The 19,589-nt window shown below is 51.8% G+C and overlaps 1 pseudogene; it reads left to right on the top strand.

Moving 5' to 3' along the window:
- The first annotated feature begins 4,851 nt into the window (after positions 1-4,851).
- On the top strand, positions 4,852-14,728 carry LOC123170267 (cysteine-rich receptor-like protein kinase 15; annotated as a pseudogene).
- The last annotated feature ends 4,861 nt before the right edge of the window (positions 14,729-19,589 follow it).

Raw genomic sequence — 19,589 nt, 5'->3', positions numbered from 1 at the left:
AGAACAATTCCGGACTCCAATACCCATCGCCCAATTTATCGATCATCGCCTTCGGACTATTCCGGAGTTCCTCATCACGTCCAGGATCTCATCCGGGACTCCGAACAACCTTCGGTAACCACCATAATGACTCAACTATACTTATACGTCACCAAACGTTAAGTGTGTAGGCCCTGCGGGTTCGAGTACTATGCAGACATGACCGAGACACCTCTATGGTCAATAACCAATAGCGGGACCTGGATGCCCATATAAGTTCCTACATATTCTACGAAGATCTTATCAGTCGAACCTCGATGTCAAGGATTCAGTTAATCCCGTATGTAGTTCTCTTTGTCTATCGGTATGTTACTTGCCCGAGATTCGATCGTTGGTATCTCCATACCTAGTTCAATCTCGTTATTGGCAAGTCTCTTTACTCGTTCCGTAATACAAGATCCTATGACTAACTCATTGGTCACACTGCTTGCAAGCTCATTGTGATGTTGTATTACCGAGTGGGCCCTGAGATACCTCTCCATCATACGGAGTGACAAATCCCAGTCTTGATCCATGCCAACTCAACAGACACCCTCGGAGATACTTGTAGAGCACCTTTATAGTCACACAGTTACGTTGCGACGTTTGGTACACACAAGGTACTCCTCCGGTGTCAGTGAGTTGCATGATCTCATGGTCATAGGAACATATACTTGACATGCAGAAAACGCTAGCAATAAACTTGAAACGATCCTATGCTACGTTTATAGTTTGGGTCTTGTCCATCACATCATTCTCCTAATGATGCGATCCCGTTATCAAATGACAACTCATGTCCATGGCTAGGAAATCATAGCCATCTTTGATCAACGAGCAAGTCCGCTAGAGGCTTACTAGGGACATGTTGTTGTCTATGTATCCACACATGTATCTGAGTTTCCGATCAATACAATTCTAGCATGGATAATAAACGATATCATGGACAAGGAAATATGATAATAACTAATTTATTATTGCCTCTAGGGCATATTTCCAACAAGAACTAACTCCAATTCATCAATGTAATGTAGGCATGTATTCCATATATAGTCATGCGTGCTTACGGAAAGAACTTGCATCACATCTTTTGGCCTACCCTCCCGTGGCAGCGGGGTCCATAAGGAAACTAAGGGATATTAAGGCCTCCTTTTAATAGAGAACCAGAACAAAGCATTAGCACTTAGTGAATACATGATCTCCTCAAACTACCGTAATCACCGGAAAGAATCCCAATTATTGTCACCTTAGGGTATGCGGATCATAACACGTAAGAGGTGTCTACAACTTGCAAGATAGGATAAAGAACTCACATATATTCATGAAAACATAATAGGTTCAGATCTGACATCATGGCACTCGGGCCCTAGTGACAACCATTAAGCATAGCAAAGTCATAGCAACATCAATCTCAGAACATAGTGGATACTAGGGATCAAGCCCTAACAAAACTAACTCGATTACATGATAAATCTCATCCAACCCATCATCGTTCAGCAAGCCTACGAAGGAATTACTCACACTCCGCGGTGAGCATCATGAAATTGGTGATGGAGGAAGGTTGATGATGACGACGACGTCAATTTCCACCTCCGGAGCCCCGAACGGACTCCAGATCAGCCCTCCTGATGAAGAACAGGAGGTGGCGGCGGCTCCATATCGTGAAACGCGATGAATCCTTCTCTCTGGTTTTTTCTCCACGAATAGGAATATATGGAGTTGGAATTTGGGTTGTCGGAGCTCCAGGGGCCCCACAAGCTTGGGGGGGGGGGGGTAGGCGCGCCCCCAGGGCTTGTGGCCTCTGGGTGCCCCCCTTGGGTATCTTTTTCCACCGGTATTTTTTATTTATTCCACAAAAATTCTCCATAAATTTTCATGTCAATCCGAGAACTTTGATTTCTGCACAAAAATAACACTATGGCAATTTTGCTGAAAACCGCGTCAGTCCGGGTTAGTTTCATTCAAATCATGCAAAATAGAGTCCAAAACAAGGGAAAAGAGTTTGGAAAAGTAGATACGATGCAGACGTATCAACTCCCCAAGCTTAACCCATTGCTTGTCCTTAAGCAATTCAGTTGACAAACTGAAAGTGACAATGAAAAACTTTTACAAACTCTGTTTGATCTTGTTGTAGCAAATATGTCTAGCCAATGTTCAGGTTTTCAGCAAAGATTATGAATTAACCATATTCACAATAACATTTAGGTCTCACATTTACTCATATCAATGACATAACCAACTAGCGATCAATAATAAGATATCTCGGATGACAACACTTATTTTGGCAAAAGACTACAACCTACATTTGATGACTGTTTTGCCAATTTCAAATGAGATTATGATAGTTGTGGCCCACATGTCAGGTCCACGTGTGCATAGCGGCTAACAGAGCTCACCCGATGACCATCACGGCAGACTGTCCTCTTTCCCTCAATCTCTCCCACTCTCTCGAGCTCACTCGCAGCTTTTGCTCTCCCCTCCTTCTCCTCGCACAACGGCAATGCTACCAGGATGCCTTGGTGGAATGACGGTGACGAGAGCATGGCGACGACATGAGCGACTTCAACATCATGCAGATGCAGTATTTCGCAAGTCATTTCCTCTGCTAGGGTTAGGGTTTGAAGATATTTGGGATTTCTTCTGGTCCTGATTTTGCTGTCATGGTTGTAGCAAACTCATGTCGCCTTCCTGGAGCCAAATTTCGGTGGTCTTGTGGTTGAATCCGAGCCTAAGTGCATCCTGCATAGGTAGAGGCCCAACAAGTTTGTTGCTTTTGAAGACATTGACACCAACCCGCTGTCGTGGAGCCCAAGATGAGGAGTTCTGCCACCGATGGCGGAGCAGGAGCGGGAGCGTATGGCGGGGGTGGTGCATTGGCCTGTGGCGACGGCATCATGCAGAAAGGGGATGGCGCATGGAGAAACGAGACAAGACCCCGGCCAGCAATCCACCTCTCCTAAATGCAGACCCACAGCTGCTTTAAGTTCCATGCGGACCGAGAAACAGATGCAACCTAGGAAGCCAAACATGAAAAAAAACATTTCGCACGTGCCTTGCTGAGGCTAATGCAGCCTACCAAACATATCATCGGCAAACAGACGAACACTAGGCAAAGAACAATATCGGCAAACAGACGAACACTCGGCAAAGTACAATTTTTCCGTAGAGAAAGCAAACGTTTCATGTTTGCAACGATTGCAGGTCCTAGATTTTCTTTTTTTGAACTTGCAGGTCCTAAATTTGACATAAAATAGATCGCATGGTTGAGAGAGGGTTGATTTCACCACTTTCCAGCCCACCATGTAGCGCGTGGGTTGAATAGAGTCAATCACCAGTGCCGTGGACTAGGAGCAATGCTACACCTATGTAACCATCATAGGTAAACTAATACTAACATATAATAGCCTAGGTGTCCTTTTTCAATTGGAGGAAATCAGGGAAGGGGGACCCACCCAATTGAAATCAGGGGGTGGAGAGATTAGTTAGGCAGGTTACATTAGAGTACGTAGGTTTTTTTACGTAAGTGTAGTATTTTTGCGTGGACTAGTCATGGTCCACAATGGAGTAAATTGCTGAAAGCCACCACATTTGTGGCTAGGGTACTGCAAAACTACCGCTTTTGTCAAAAATCACAAAAAACCACCAACTCTAAAGCAAGTGAGTAACAGATTGCACTAAACGAGCTGCAAGCCGCAACTAATAGGAAAACTTACAGGGCTGGCCCACCTGTCGGGACCACTTGGCATATCTACATGGACAATATGCTGATGTGGCCAAGGGTCCCACATGGCAGCCCCACGCCTCTTACATCTCTCTTCCCCTCCCTCTCTCCCCCTTTGACTCCGGCCCTGCCCCGACGGTGATAGCCCCGACTCCTGGTTCCCGACCAGGTAGGCATGCGAGGTCAACGGTGAGCAGCGCCGCTTCAGCTCCGGCGAGCGCTCCTCCTGTCGAGGTAGCCATGCCGGCGGCGCACGAGCTCGGCGAGCCGTGCCCGGAGCCCGAGCTGGCGAGCAGCGTCGCTCCAGCTCCGGCGAGTGTCCCTCCCGTCGAGGTAGCCATGCCGGCGGCGCACGTGCCCGGAGCCCGAGCTGCCAGAGGTAGTCCTGCCGCGACGCCGCCCAATTTGTTCCTGTCGTCTGGATCCCGCGCACGCACGGGGTGGTCCCGGTGCCCACAGCCGAGATCCGGCTATAGCCACCGGGATCCGCCGTCGGGCCCTCACGGCGGCTCCTCCCTTTCCTCCAGCCGCCTCCCATCAACGCGCTCGCCCAACGAGAGAAGGCCGGGTCGGCTGCCCGTGTCCCAGCGAGTGAAGGCCGGGCCGAGTGCGCGTGCCCCAGCGGGAGCACCAGAGCCATGGCCATACGTGAGATGCACCACCGCAGCCCGCCGCTTCCGCTGGAGCTCCATGGCTGCACCTGAGGAGGACGGGGAAGGAAGAGGATGGGGAAGAAGAAGAGAGGGAAAAGGAGGTGGGTGGATGACATGTGGGACCCACGTTCCACCTCAGCAAAGTGTACACATAGACATGCCATGTTGGACCGACAAGTGGGTCCCACTAGTCAGTTTTGCTGTTTGTGCGAGCTAATCTGTGAATCGGTGTGATTTGTTACTCACTTGCCTCAGAGTTGGTGGTTTTTTGTGATTTTTGGCAAAAGCGGTAGTTTTGCAGTACCCTAGCCACAAATGTGGTGGCTTTGAGCAATTTACTCTCCCCAATGCAATGCAGAGTCCTTTTGACATCTCTCCATATGCCATGCATCTTCTCTTCCAGTCCCATGCACCAACTTGCAAATTGCCTTCTTCCCTTTGGCAGTTGACACGAAGCCAACAATGGTGCCCTCCCCACGAGCCATGCGTAGCCTGAGACCCCTGTACTATCTCCTCCTCCTTATCGGCGCAGCCATTGCCGCCGCGGACCCCTGGTCCACCGACTGCCCGGGCGACGCAAACTACACCCGCGGCGGCGTCTTCGAGGCCAACCTCGACGCCCTCCTCTCCTTCCTCCCCGCCTCCGCGTCGGCCGCGTCCGGATTCGCTGAAAAAGCCACCGGCGTAGCGCCCGACGAGGCGTACGGGCTAGCACAGTGCCGCGCCGACGTGAGCGCATCCGAGTGCCGCGCGTGCCTCAACGCCTCTGTGCGGGACGTGGCCACCAAGTGCCCCGGCCAGAAAAAGTCCACGCTCTCCTACTACACCTGCCTCCTGCGCCACTCGAACGTGAGCTTCTTCGGCGTCGCCGACATGTCGTGGCAGCCCCACTTATGCAACCGAGACAACGCGACGCAGCCCGAGCTGTTCAAGATGCAGCTGGGCGCGCTGATGAACAACCTCAGCAGTAGGGCGGCGTCGTCCCCGCGACTGTTCGCGGCCGACACAGTCGACTTGACGCCCTTCACGAAGATCTACGGCATGTCCCAGTGCACGCGCGACCTCGCCGGCGACGACTGCAACCGCTGCCTCTCCGTAGCCGTCTCGTATATCCCGAAATTTTGCGACGGGAGGGAGGGAGGACGGGTCGACACCCGGAGCTGCTCCATCCGGTACGAGTTGTACCGTTTCTACAACGCCCAGGCCGCCGAGGCGGCGATGTCCCCGCTGCCACCGCCGCCTCCAGCAGTAAACGGCAGCGATCAGTCCGGCCCTACAGGACGCGCCGGTGAGTCAATGTCCCCGTCAACTTTGTTGTCGGTACGCTCACGCGTTTCTAGCTGGCTGACACTTGAGGCCATACAGCTTTCTTGTTTTGAAATTGTCGTGTCAATCTTGCGTCTTTGATTAGACATTGCTTTTGGTGATAAAAGTGGCGGGTTGAAAGTTCAGACAGCGACTGAACTATTCTGAATTTCCCGTGATTGAGAGTGGTGACGACGAATCTTTGTTGTGGGTGCAGGAAACGACGACGCCACGGCCAAGATAGCTCTGTTCGTCTCCATTCCTGTTGCTGTCGTGCTGTTGGTACTGTTGACGGTTGCTTTGTACCTCTGCAAAAGGAAGAACAAGTAACCACACGAACATGTGCAGATATCCAACTCCGGTGAGTGCTTCTTGGTCGATTATATAGCAAAAAACTCTCCAAATAAGAAGAGCAGCCAGCCTTAAATTTTTTTTAGAACGAAGACACAGGGAGCATCCGGCCTGAGCCTGATAAAGATAGAGAAGAAACTACAGCTCCCAAGCAACCAGTCCAAAATAACACAGCTAGCAGGATCCTAGTGATGGGCTTCAATCTGAATCATGCGGATCCGCTCCATGGCCTCCGTCATCCGGTCTGCATCACGCCGTTTCCCCAACGGTGTCCATGTATGGAGAAACAAGTGACATTTGAAGATAATGTCAGCAGGGTGAGTAGGACACTTGTGTTCAATAGTCATCTTATTTCGAGTGGTCCATAAGGCCCAGCACAGCGCCCCTACGCATCTCCATAGAACCCGCGCAAAACCACCCCTATGAGCGAGAAGGATCCCACGAAGGTCCAAAGCTGATTGCGGGTTCCAATTCTGCGCAAACGCCTCGCGAACGGCGCTCCAAGCAAATCGGGCAAGGTGGCATTTGAAGAAGATGTGGTTAGCATCTTCGTGCGCCCCACACAGCGCACAAGTCCCATCAGAAGGGCCGTGCCTTATAGCGATGTTGTTAGAGGAGGGGAGGCGGTCACGAAACATTTGCCAAAGAAAAACTTTGATCTTCAGTGGAATAGACGCTTTCCTAGCCCCCTAGCTATGTCCAGGGTCGGTCCCTCAGTCAGCTTGTTGTATAAAGACTGAACTGTAAACTTCCCGGAGCTCGAAACGGACCACGAGACCGTGTCGGCCTCGGAGCAAAGAACCACCCCATCCAAAGCAGTTAGGAGCCCGTCCCAACATGCCCATTCGTGGACGAGGAGTGTTCTTTTGAAAGAAATGGCGGGAGGATTTGTTCTAAGCGCATCGGCCACAAGAATGTCAACGTTAGTGGCTAATTGGTAGATGACAGAATGGCTGCGCCAAAGAGGTTCCGCACCGAGCCAATGGTCGAGCCAGAACCTCGTGGAGGTGCCATTATTAACGCAGAACTTGGCTCCTAAGGTGAAGGCAAGCATAACAGCCTGGATCACGTTCTAAAAAGGCGATCCCTTAGCCTTAGAGGTGAGGAAATTCCCATCAGGAAAGTATTTAGCACGTAGGATATCCTCCCAAAGCCCTTGTTTGTTCTGGGAAAGTTTCCAAATCCACTTGGTGAGGAGCGCAACATTCATGAGTTTGGTGTTTAGGATCCCTAGGCCACCAAATTTCTTGGGGCGGCACAACGCCGCCCACTTGATCAGGTGGTATTTCTTTTTTGTCCCAGTTCCTTCCCAAAAGAACTTGGAACGAGGAGTGTCGAGCTTGGCGTGAACCCCGTCGGCCAGCAAGAACATGCCCATAGTAAACATGGGTAAAGAGGACAGATTAGTGTTTGTCAAAATCAGCCTGGCAGCTGAAGATAGAAACCTGCAGTGCCAAGGGCTAACCCGGTTCGCCACCTTGCCGTACAAAGGTTCTCACTCTAGAATCGAAATGTGTTTATCCGAGATGGGGAGACCCAAGTACTTAATTGGGAAGCTCCCTAGCTTGCAGTTGAGCAGGTTGGCAATACGGGTGGCAAGGGGAGAGTCCATCCCAATGGCTATCACCTCACTCTTTAGAAAGTTGATCTTCAGGCCTGAGATGATCTCGAAAGCGAGGAGGATGAGCTTAATCGAGGCTACACTATGGTCATCAGGCTCGAAGAGCAACAGAGTGTCGTCCGCATATTGGAGGTGTGTGATCCCTCCGGGATGAGGTGAGGCACCACACCACGAATGTGGCCGGTGCCCTTAGCCTTGTTCACCATGGCCGAAAGGGCATCCGCAACAAAGTTAAAGATCAAATGCGAGGAAGGATCTCCCTGCCTGAGACCTCGTTTGTTGCGGAAGAAGTTCCCAACTTCTCCGTTGATCGACACCTTAGTCTGGCCCCCCAAGACTATTTGCATGATACGGTGCACAAAACCTGACTCGAATCCCTTCCGAATCAGTACCTCGCGAATGAACTCCCAGTTCACTCGGTCGTAGGCTTTCTCGAAGTCAAGCTTAAGGAGCACGGCTGGCTGCCGCATGCGTTTAAGCTCGTGGACAATATCTTGTAATACTACCGGTCCTTCGAGAATGTTGCGGCCTTTGAGGAAGCCCGACTAGCTATGATCAATCACGCGCTGCGCGATTGGGGCAAGTCTCGTCATGTAGGCCTTGGAGCAAATTTTGAACGGCACGTTAATAAGAGTAATGGGATGGTATTGCTTGATAGAATCGACCCCTTTAACTTTTGGGATGAGGCTGATGACACCGAAGTTAAGGCGCGAGATGTCTACCGTACCTAGCACAAAGCCGTTAATAATATCGTAGAAAATGTCCTTGAGCGTAGGCCAAAAGCGGCGAAAGAAAGCCATCGGCCAACCATCCGGCCCAGGTGCAGTATCAATCTTCATCGAGCCAAGCGCTTCGTCAATCTACCCCGTGGAAAAGGACAAGGCCAAGGCATCGTTCTCAGCTTGCGACACTCGTGACTCTTCCCCCCAGAAGTCAGCATGAAGGCGCAGGGACTTCTCCTCCGCTGTTCCCAACAGGTTAAGGAAGAAGCCATAGATATGGGCCGAAATCTCGGCTTGACTGACCAGCAGCCCGTGCTCAGACTGCAATCTCAAGATCGAGCACTTCCGTTTGCGACCGTTGGCGAAGGCATGAAAATAACCCGTATTCGCATCACCCTTAGTAATCCACTTGACGCCGCCCCTACGGCGCCAATATTCCTCCACTTCCCTGAGGATGGCAAGCACTTGGTTTTCGAGGGCGTAACGGTTAGCCCACTCCGCTTCCGAAAAGATTCTGGAGTCAGCTTGCACGTCTAGGGCTTTAATTTCCTCAATAATAGCTTCCCTTGTGCGTTTAGATTCACTCCCGTGATTTGCACCCCACCCTCGGAGGAAACCACGCAGCGCACTGGCCGCCGAAACCCAAGTGTCTAGAGGACCCCTGGAGCGACCAGCCACAACCCTTGCTTGCTCCCAGCGCGCAATGAGCATGGGGCCGAAACCCTCTACCTCGAACCACCCAGTTTCAAAGTAGAAGCGTGGGCTTCGCTTGATCCTATCCTCCCAGAGGCCAAGATCAGCGGCACATGGTCCGATCCGATGCGCGTTTCAGCGACCAACGTACACATGGGGAAGATCACTTCCCAATCTGCCGTAACAAACACTCGGTCAAGAACGTTGCGCACCCGAGCAAGTTGCTTGTTAGTCCACGTATATCTAGCACCTGTCCTAGCAATTTCCCGCAATGCACAAGCCACAATGGCATTGTTAAAGAGAGAAACTCTAGGCCAGTCAATGTTGGTGTTGTTTTTATCCGCTCCCGAGCGGATAAGGTTAAAATCGCCCCCAAGAACGATGGGGATATTAGCGGCTTGCTTGGCCCCGACCAAGTCTTGGATTTCACCCAAGAAATCTACCGCGCGCGAGTGGTCTGCCGGGCCGTAAACACAAACAATCACCCAGGAAGCCATAGAAACCCTATGCTTGATCGTAATAGAAACGAAAAACGAGCCCACGTCCCAACTTACAACATCACACACATCAGAATTACATCACGACCAGCGGCAGGAGGGAACCCAGCCCCACACGAAACGATGAAGGGGGTCGTATGCCGCAAGGTCTCGTTAAGAAAAATCAGCTTTGATCGTTTCTTGAAGCGCCACTACGTCAATCCTTTCCCGAGCAATATACTCTTTAAGTTGCGTGCGGCGACCCGAGTGCCCGCAACCCCGAATGTTCCAGAATAATTATCGCATCAAATAATACGATTGCGGAGGCGAACCCCTCTGGAGGTCACCGGTTTTGCCACACGTTTTTTAGCCGGGGCGCTGCGTCAACCTCCCTGGTTTCAGCAGCCCCCTCCGACAAGACTAACGGGATGGAGTTGGCCACAATCCCTGAAGATCCAGGGACTGACAGCGCCGTGGCGTTGGCCTCCCTGGCCTTGGCCACTGCAGCTGCTTCAGCCAGAGCCGCTTGGGCATCCTCGCGAGCGCGAATAAGGGAAACAAGCTCACCACGCTCCGCACCTATCTCAAAACCGCTGTCGTCTGGGATAGAAACAAGTTGCGGATCTGTAAACGCGTTCAGAATCTTAAAGGAGGGAGGGGGTTACCTGAAGTCTCAAGATTCTTGTCCGCCAGGCAGAGCTGCGCACTCTCCAGGGAAGACAGGTCACCCGGCGCCGCCTTGGCTCGAGCACTTGGAGCACGTTGAGAGACCGGGGTGGCCCGGGAGCGCATTGCCTTGGTCGACGCGCCCGCAGCACCCAGCGCAGCCTGCAGATCCACGCACGTCGGCGCCACAGGCGAAGGGAGGGACATCACAGCTTGGTTGGCCGATGGCTTCCGCCCGGCCGTCTTCTTGGGTGCCCGCCCGGAGCCCCCCGAGCTGCGGCGGCTTGACAGCGGGGTGCGAATGGAAGGTTCATTGAGCACCACGCCCGTGTCAGAGCCCAGCAGACTGGGGGAGGCCGGGGCAACCGCAGAAACATCACGACCAGCGGCAGGCAGTGCCGACGTACCAACCTGATTGAAAACCCCCACCAGAGCGCGGGACGGAGGCGGACTGCTCCCAGCCGTGTCCGAAATCGCAAGCGACCCAGGCTCCGCGCCCTCCTTCCCCGCGTCAAGCGCTAGCTCTTTGATGCCCAGTTGATTCCAAGTCTCCGTGTTGATCGACGTGTCCGGCATACTGTCCTCAGGCTCATCCTCATGGCAGGCCATGTCCACATCCATAGAACGGCCACCGCTGCCAATGTTCTGCCCTCCCTGGGCCCCGGGATCAGTCTGCTGCTGCCCAGCCGTCCCCCTGGTCCCCGAACCAGGCGGGCCAGCACTCTTGTCGCCCGGGTGGGAGGGTGCGTTGCCAGAGCCAGACGCCGCTGGCCCGTCTCCAGGGCGCTTCGGGAGCCTCTCCACCTCAACCTTGATATCGAATCCCTCATGGTTAAACCAAACTTGCACGAAACCGTTCATCTTGTCAGAGGCTTTGCATCCAAACTTCATCCTCACCGGTCCCACCCGGATGAGGGAGAGCTCATCCATCATGATAGGTCTTCCCAGCATCTTGAGCCCCTCCATTAGACGATCAACACGACGGTGCTTCTTGGGAATGCCATGAAGGCGGAGCCACACCTCCAGCATGGAGAGGGGCACAACCGTCTCATGGATCGAGTCATGCACCAGCACCGTAATGTCATTGATGGAGAGGAAGAGCTTACCACTTGATTTGGCAATATGCAGCAGATCCGCAGAAGGGAAAACCACCGCGAAGTCATTGTCACCGACCTGCGCAATCTGCCAGTCCCAGTCGCCAGCCACCATGTGCTTCAGCTCCTGCTTGAGCGTACGCAGCGAGAGCCTCCCTGGCTCCGCTGACTGGATGGCTCCATTAGCAACCTTAAGGTCCTCACCCTCCGCCACCTCTTCTTCTTCGAATTCCAAGAAAAAGAACCTTTCGCCGGGAATAGCACTGCCCATGATCTGGAGGTGCATCTGCTTGCCCCTCGATGGGCTATAAGCCGAGGCATGGCCCTCCTGCTTGCAGATCACGCAGAGGGGGGGGGAGGTGCACTTGGCCTGAAAATGCCCGGTGCGGCCGCACTTGAAGGACTCCCCGCCCTCTTCCTCAACCGGAATGGGCTCGTCCGCCGACCCCCGTGGCGCCTCTGGCAAGGCCACCGCTAACGGGACAGCCGACGCCGGCAGCTTTTTGGCCAACGGATCCCCATGGCCCCCGCCGCAAAGGGGGTGCTCCTGCGGCTTACGCTCCAGCTCGCGCCTCCGCGCCCCTTGCTTGCGCTTCTTCTTCCTCTCTTGCTGACCCCACCAAGGTGGAGGAGGACCCCAATCCCCCTCGCGCCCGTGGGATCCAGATCCAGAGCCTTCACCTTGGTAGCCACCGTAGCCACGGCCGAAACCACCGTCTTGACCATGCTCGAAACTGCCGACGCCGTCAACACGCCCCGCCGCCTTGGCCCTCTGGCCGCGCTTTGCCTGCTCCCGCAGGGCCTTCTCACGCCGCCGCTCCTCCTCGGAGATCGGAGGCTCCATCGGCCGCTTGTCCGCGCGCCTATCGCCCATGACCGTGACCTCGGCGAAGGACAGGGTGAGAAGGGGAGGAGGAGGGATGGGGGAGAGAGATCTGGCGGAGAGACGGCGGCGCCGCACCTCACTGGGACGAGCCGGAAACCCTAGTGAGGGGTTGCGGAGTCCCCTGCGCAACCATAAATGGCGCCGCATACCGGGCTCATGGGCCCCTCCCGGGGCAGGCTCAGCGGCACGGGGACTGACTGGGCCGGGCCCATCGCAGGATCCCAAAAGCCCCTCCGCAGCCGCCGAGGGCCCCACGCCAGGAGGCACGAGGGCCTCAGGACGGGGCGGGGCCGACCCAGGCCCAATGGCCGCCACCAGGGCCAAAGGATGGGAGACGCACGTCATTGCCAACCCTAGCGCGTCGGCCGTCTCTGCCACCCGCTCCGCCTCCGCCGCCAACGACGCCGGCGAGGGCAAGGCAGGGAGTGCGGGCCACTCCTCAGGCGCTGCCGGAGCCACTGCGAGAGCAGAACGCGGAGGAGACACCGGGGCCGCCAGGCGGGACCCCCGCGCGGCCGGATCCAAGGGCGATGAAGGACTCCAGCAGCGCACCGCCGTCGCCCGTGAACCACCACCGCCCGGAGCAAAGCGACGACGACGGTCTCCCCGACAGGCACCGCCTTGCGCCGTCGTCAAAACGAAATCGTCCAGCGTCGCCCCCTCCGAAGGAGGAGCCAAACGCGGTGAGGTGATCCCATCCTCCTCATCGGACGCATCCTCCGCCAAGGCCCGGAACCGGCCACCGCAGGCCGAACGCCCCGACCCAGGGAGGCGCACCGGGGCAGGGCACGCCGGGACGCCATTGGGGCCCCGCCGCACCTGCACCCACGCCTCAACCGCACCAAGATCGCCGGGGTGAGCGAGGACGCCGCCCGCGTCGCCCAGAGTCGCCCCTAACGGCTCGCACGATTTGAAACACATCCTCCCTCCAATGAATGAATGAAGCCATCTCCAGCCAGGCTTAATTATCATCTATTGTTTGTCTTTGTGAGCAGACAGTGAGGATGGAACAGACATGGGAACCTCAGAGTCTCTGCTGTACGATCTGAGCACTCTAAGAGCTGCCACCGACAATTTCTCTGAAGAAAATAAGCTCGGGGAAGGCGGGTTTGGGCCAGTCTACAAAGTAGTAACACTGAACTTGGAACATGAGCAAATAATTTTCCGTTCCTGAGCTTAACAATCGACCTGGTGTGCTTCAGGGCACAATGCAGGATGGGCAGGATATCGCGGTGAAGAGGTTGTCAAAAACCTCCCAGCAAGGGCAAGTGGAGCTGAAGAACGAGGTTGTGCTTGTGGCGAAACTTAAGCACAAGAATCTTGTCCGCTTGCTCGGCTGCTGCATCCAGGAGGACGAGAAGCTCCTCGTTTACGAGTACCTCTGCAACAAAAGCCTCGACAAGATTATATTCGGTTGGTACCTAATTCTTCAGATTTCCAAACAGTTATATATATGCAATTAAGTGACATTCAGTTTCCAGTCATCGCATACGTACGAGTAACATACTACCTCTGTTTCAAAATAGATGACTCAACTTTGTACTAACTTTACGTGTTTACGTACTGAAACCGTGAAACATACTACTTCCTCGGAGGTAGTAGATACTTAAAATGGGATTTCACATGTGCGGCCGTGCGGGCGTGCAGATCCTGCGAGGCGGCAGGAGCTTACGTGGGAACAGAGGTACAGGATCATGCAGGGGATCGGGCGAGGTCTTCTTTACCTCCACGAAGATTCAAGGCTGACCATCATTCACCGGGACCTCAAGGCGAGCAACATCCTGCTAGACCCCGACATGACTCCCAAGATCTCCGACTTCGGCCTCGCCAAGCTGTTCAGCGTGGACGCCAGCTTCGGGAACACCAGCCACATCGCCGGAACCTAGTGAGTTCGTTATACCGATCGAACTGCAATAAGTAATTCATGGTGGTGTACGTGAACCGAGCTGGCTAACAATGCATGTGGTGTACGTCTTGAAATGCAGTGGCTACATGGCGCCGGAGTACGCCCTGCACGGCATCTTCTCGGCCAAGTCGGACGTGTACAGCTACGGCGTCCTTGTACTGGAGATCATCGCGGGTCGCCGCAACAATTTCAGCCAATATCCGGGAACTAATGGCGAAGATCTTCTGACCACGGTACGGGTGTGACCTTGCTCATGACGGATCAGTCAATGTAACTGGCTAATTATGCCGCTGCGTGTACAGGTCTGGAGGCATTGGAGCCGTGGGAGCGTGTCGGGGTTGCTCGACGGCTGCTCGGCCGACGGGCTCCAGCCGTCGGAGATGTTGCGGTGCGTCCACGTGGGACTGCTCTGCGTCCAGGAGGACGCGCACCTCCGGCCAGGCATGGCGGCGGTCGTCGTCATGCTCAACAGCCGCTCGATTACGCTCCCTGTGCCGACGCCGCCGGCCTACGTCGTTTCGGGCCGCGCGGGTGCGTTGGGGAGGAGCACGACGCCTGAGGCACAGGCTCCGGTGGGAGCTGTTCGTGGGCCATATGTCAACGACCCCTCTGTTTCTGACATGGAGCCCCGGTGTATAGACGGACGGGAATGGGACTGGAAAATAAGGCATCGTCGTCCAAATTTGAGCAGCCTGTAGGCTTAAAAAAATGCATTTGCGCAAAAAGAAATTGTATTTCATTTGTTTACCAATTAATCTAGGTGTTTGTGTTAACAAGTCAGTTTAATTTCGCAACACAAATGCTATTGTCAGTTGACTAAATAATTCGTCTTGCAATTTTACTAAATCTCATCCGACTTAGACCTAGTTATGTCTCAGTAATTGCTATATTCGTAAGATATTACATTAAGATCGGTGCAAATTTTTCTTTTATTTTTTTCTTTCTTACATCTTATCTCACTTGACCAAGACTTGTTTAAATCTCAAACGAGTAGCACAAGATCCAACCCTAAGCCGCACCGCCGCCGCCGCTCCAAGACCCAGCCCCCCCCCCCTCGCGTCGCCGCCGTCGGAGGGGACGCCGGCGAAGCTCGCGTGTGCCCAGGGAAGGTGGCGGCGGGGCGCTCCTGTCTCGTTGTGGCGTTGCGGCGTGGGGGCCTTGGGTGCGGGCGAGCTCCAACCCGGCGTCTTTCGACGTTCCTCCTGGTATGCCGTTGTGCCATCTCCAGCCAACCCTTCCGTGGCGGCGCCTCCCTCCTCCTGCCCTCCTGGCTACATGCGCGATTTCGGGCGGCTGTCCTGGCCTTGGGGGCCACGACGGAGTGCTCCCGCGTGCGTCGGCGCGTCTTGCCGCTGTTCCATGAGGCGCTGGCCGTTGTTGTGCGCCCTAGCCGCTGCTTTAGTGCACCCGCTAGTCCGTGTGATGGGGCTGCAGGTGGGCCTGATCCGGGCCTACAACCATTATGCTAGGTGGTGGCACAAATCTTGCGGGCTCCGACGACGTGTCGTGCACACAGTGGATGCTGTCGTCGCTACTCTAGTCTCGGTGGGCGCGGACCTGCGTTCTCCGGCGTCCATGTCTCATTAGCGTTCTCCCGTAGCGGCTTCAACTCCGGTGCTAAAAAAGTTGTGTCCTTTCCAGCTATCTTGGCTCGCCGGTGTCTTGGCGGCTCCGGCATCGTCCGTCCAGGTCCTGGCTCCCTGACGCTTTGGGTGCCCTCACATCCCGTGTGCTGGCTCTCTACACCTTGTCATCGCCTCCCCAACCACGACCGACACCCCTTCTTCGCCTCTCCATCGCCAGGTCCAATGCTTATGCATCTCGTGGCGCTCGTTGCCACCCCTCGGCGGCGGACGCAGGTCCTGTGCAACGGCTTTGGGATTGTTCGGACATAGGCCGGGGAGAAATGCCTGCTCGGCTTGCCGATGCTGGCACGGACGACACATGTGAGTGACATCCCCTTGCTGCAGGCGCTGCCATGGTCTTTCTTCGTGCCAACTTCGTGAGCCGGGGGAAACCCCAGGTCTGGTTCTCGAATCGATGGCGGTGACATCACGATGTCGTTTCCCTTCATGAACACGTCGTCTTGGTTGCTCGTGTCATGCACTGTGAATGATTATGAGATATGGGACATCGCTTCGGTTCAGGTCATCCTTTGCTAGGGTGGTTTTGCGCTATGTTGTATCTTTTGTTTGGGCCGATCATTGATACGTCTCCAATGTATCTATAATTTATGAAGTATTCATGCCATGTTTGCAACAATTTTATATGGTCTTGGTATGATTTTATAAGAACTATCCCGGACTAACGCTGTTTTCAGGAGAACTACCGTGGTGTCGTTTTTGTGCAGAAATAGAAGTTCTCGGAATGGGCTGAAAATTTACGGTGATTATTTATGGACCAAAAGAGACCCCCGAAGCACGGGAGCTGGACCAGAAGAGTCCCGAGGAGCCCACAATCCCTCAAGGCGCGCCCCCTGGCTTGTGGACTCCTCAGGAACCCTCCTGACTTGGTTCCGACGCCAAAAATTCCTATAAATATAGAAACCTCCAGAAATAAACCTAGATCGGAAGTTCCGCCGCCGCAAGCCTCTGTAGCCACGAAAAACCAATCGGGAGCCCGTTTCGGCACCCTGCCGAAGGTGGAACCATCACCGGAGGCCATCTTCATCATCCCAGCGGTCTCCATGACGAGGAGGGAGTAGTTCACCCTCAGGGCTGAGGGTATGTACTAGTAGCGATGTGTTTGATCTCTCTCTCTCTCTCTCTCTCGTGTTCTTGATTTGGCACGATCTTGATGTACCGCGAGCTTTGTTACTATAGTTGGATCTTATGGTGTTCTTCCCCCTCTACCTTCTTGTGATGAATTGAGTCTTGCTCTTTGAGGTTTCGTTATGTTGGATTGAGTATTGGATTTGAGAACACTTGATGTATGTCTTGTGATGGGATATCTATGGTGACAATGGGATGTTCTATTGATTCACTTGATGTATGTTTTGGCACTCAACTCGCGGATTCCTGAGGTGACATTGGGGTAATCTATGCATAGGGGTTGATGCACATTTTCGTCCTACGTTCTCCGATAGAAACTTTGGAGTGATTCTTTGTTTCATGTTGAGGGATTGTCATATGATTTAATTATGTTATAATTGTTGAGAGAACTTGCACTAGTGAAAGTATGAACCCTAGGCCTTGTTTTCAAGCATTGCAATACCGTTTTCGCTCACTTTTGTTACTAGTTACCTTGCTGTTTTTATATTTTCAGATTACAATACCTTATATCTACTATTCATATTACACTTGTATCACCATCTCTTCGCCGAACTAGTGCACCTATACAATTTACCATTGTATTGGGTGTGTTGGGGGAACAAGAGACTCTTTGTTATTTGGTTGCAGGGTTGTTTGAGAGAGACCATCTTCATCCTACGCCTCCCACAGATTGATAAACCTTGGGTCATCCACTTGAGGGAAAATTGTTATTGTCTTACAAAATTCTGTGCTTGGGAGGCCCAACACGAGTCTACAAGAAGAAGGTTGTGTAGTAGACATCAAGCTCTTTTCTGGTGCCATTGCCGGGGAGGTGAGTGCTTGAAGGTATATCTTTAGATCTTGCAATTGAATCTTTTAGTTTCTTGTTTTATCACTAGTTTAGTCTATAAAAGAAAACTACAAAAAAATGGAATTGAGGTTGCCTCATATGCTTCATCTTTTTAATGTCTTTCTTGAAAATGATGGAAAGGAAAATTGTGCTCAATTGTTAGAAGAAGAATGCAATAGAATGTTTGGCACTAAATCTTTGAATGATGAGCATGATTGCAATGTTGTTAGTATGAATTATTTGAATATCCATGATGCTAATGATATGCAAAGCCACAAGCTTGGGGATGCTATGTTTGATGAAGATGATATTTTTAGTCCTCCAAGTTTTGATGATCAAATTTACTATGATGAAAGCATGCCTCCTATTTATGATGATTATATTGATGAAAGTGGGTTTGGAAGAGTGTCAACTCTAGGTATTAACTATCCCACTATTTTGGAGGGTGTTGAATCTTATAATATTTATGAAAGTGGATTTGGAGAGGTCATGACTTTATTTAGTAATGGTTCCACTATCTTGGAAGAGGTTTCAATTGATTTTGATGAGAACAAAGTTGCTACTTATGATGATTATTGTGATGACACTTATGTTATAAAAAGTAGTGATGATTATATTAATAAAACTTGTCATAATTATGATTCCCCTTTTTCTGAACATTACTCTTTTAATGTGGAAACAATTTATAGTATTGAAGTTCCTTATGATGCTCCCACTATTCCGAATGAGAAGAATTTTGCTTATGTGGAGAGTAGTAAATTTTCTATGCTTGTGGATCATGAAAATAATGCTTTATGTGATGGTTATATTGTTGAATTCGTTCATGATGCTACTAAAAATTATAATGGGAGAGGAACATACGCTTCTACATATTGCAATAATATCAAGTTTCCTCTCTATGTGTTGAAAATCTTGAAGTTATGCTTGTTTTGCCTTCCTATGCTAGTTGATTCTTGCTCCTATAAATTGTTTGCTCACAAAATCCCTATGCATAGGAAGTGGGTTAGGCTTAAATTTGCTATCCATATGCTTCATGATGCTCTCTTTGTGTTTCCATTCTTATCTATTATGTGAGCTTCATTGAAATCATCATGCCTAGCTAGGGGCGCTTGTTAGGAGGCAACCCAATTTTATTTTATGTTTTTTGTTTTTGTTCCTGTTTTCCATTAAATAAAAATTATTACATACGTACTAATTGTGTTTAGGTGTTTTAATTAGTGTTTGATCCAAATAAGACCTTTGAGATGGTCTATGGTGATAGTTGCTTTGATCTTGCTGAAAAACAGAAATTTTCACGCTCATTGCCAAAATTTTAGAAATGCACAAAAGCGCGATTTTGATCTGAATTTTTTACACAAGATTGATATACAAATTTCCTATATTGTCCTAACTTTTCAGAAATTTTGGAGTTACAGAAGCATACGAAGTTCCCAGATTACTACAGACTATTCTGTTTTTGACAGATTCTGTTTTCATTGTGTTGTTTGCTTATTTTGGTGAATCTATGGGTAGTATCAGAAGGTATGAACCATGGAGAAGTTGGAATACAGTATATATAACATCAATATAAATTTAGAATGAGCTCACGACAGTACCTAAGCGCTTTATTATCCTAACGGAGCTTACGAGTTTTCTGTTGAGTTTTGTGTTGTGAAGTTTTCAAGTTTTGGGTGACGTTTCGATGGACTATGGAATAAGGAGTGACAAGAGCCTAAGCTTGGGGATGCCCAAGGCACCCAAGGTAATATTCAAGGGAAACCAAACAGCTAAGCTTCGGGATGCCCCGGATGGCATCCCCTCTTTTGTCCTCAATCCATAGGTAAATTTACTTGAGGCTATATTTTTATTCACCACATGATATGTGTTTTGCTTGGAGCGTC

The sequence above is a fragment of the Triticum aestivum genome, chromosome 1D, assembly GCF_018294505.1.
Source record: "Triticum aestivum cultivar Chinese Spring chromosome 1D, IWGSC CS RefSeq v2.1, whole genome shotgun sequence".
Taxonomy (NCBI): domain Eukaryota; kingdom Viridiplantae; phylum Streptophyta; class Magnoliopsida; order Poales; family Poaceae; genus Triticum; species Triticum aestivum.
Note: the sequence above shows the minus strand (reverse complement) of the source record. Positions and strands in the feature narration are given on the sequence as shown.